General features: G+C 39.7%; 1 protein-coding gene and 1 long non-coding RNA gene across 5 annotated transcripts in view; one reads left to right on the top strand and one right to left on the bottom strand.

Annotated features, from left to right (window-relative positions):
* The window catches only part of LOC138159443 (cocaine esterase-like), a 65,905-nt gene that overhangs the window by 45,191 nt on the left and 19,910 nt on the right, over positions 1-804 (top strand). The gene's annotated exons all lie outside the window — the stretch shown is intronic.
* The window catches only part of LOC138159449 (uncharacterized), a 20,154-nt gene that overhangs the window by 16,251 nt on the left and 3,099 nt on the right, over positions 1-804 (bottom strand). Inside the window, exon 2 of the long non-coding RNA XR_011167899.1 lies at positions 143-364. This is a non-coding gene — a long non-coding RNA (uncharacterized lncRNA). The remainder of the gene's footprint in view (positions 1-142; positions 365-804) is intronic.

Genomic DNA, 804 nt, shown 5'->3' with positions numbered 1-804 from the left:
ACCTGTTTGCCTTAATCCACTGGAGAAGGAAATGACAATCCACTCCAGTAGTGTTGGTAAGAAACCCCCATCTGGGGTCAAAAAAAGTTGGACACAACTCAACAACAACTTTATGCTTTAAAGAAGGCAACTTGATTTTTACCTCTTACTGGTTCTGGTTTTCTGAGGGTATGTTCCTCCCATAGTTTAGCATGAAAAGGTCTTAGCTTAAAAGGACCAGAGTCTATTGCATCCTGGGTCATCTCCAGTCATCCTGATGGCTCAGGAGGAGAAAGGGAGGCTGGTGACCTTGTACAGACCTCCCTCATTCAAATCAAAGTCAACTGCAAGTCATGTCATCATTTCCCTGATGCCGTGGTCCTCTCTGAAATCAAAGGACAAACACAACAAAAACAGCGTTGGCTGAAAAATCACTGTGGTCTCCTATGCTGGAGTTGGGGAATCCTGTTTGGTGTCAGTGATATAAGATTGGAATGACATTCTTCCCTATCCCACCCTATCTCCACAATGCAAATACAAAGGGAAGGGTTAAACACAGGTTTATGGGCAGGAGATGGAGTAAAGTCTTTTAAAGATGGGTTTTAATCAGTTGAAACTTCTCCCTATAAAATGAGCAACCTATGAGAACCAAAAGAAAAAAAAAACTTGGTTGTATATTCAAAAGGGATAGCGAGTTGTACGTAAGATTTGCATTTTCACGTGCAATCATCTTTTTTATTATACTATGTTACAGAAATGCTGGTTTTGTTCCATGAATTAAAAATAGGATAATTTTTTTTTTAAAGACCCAATAGAAGGCATAAC

Source organism: Petaurus breviceps, unplaced genomic scaffold (genome assembly GCF_028583685.1).
Source record: "Petaurus breviceps papuanus isolate PSGF00001 unplaced genomic scaffold, PetGlider_PUasm1.0 176, whole genome shotgun sequence".
Classification (NCBI taxonomy): Eukaryota; Metazoa; Chordata; class Mammalia; order Diprotodontia; family Petauridae; genus Petaurus; species Petaurus breviceps.
Note: the sequence above shows the minus strand (reverse complement) of the source record. Positions and strands in the feature narration are given on the sequence as shown.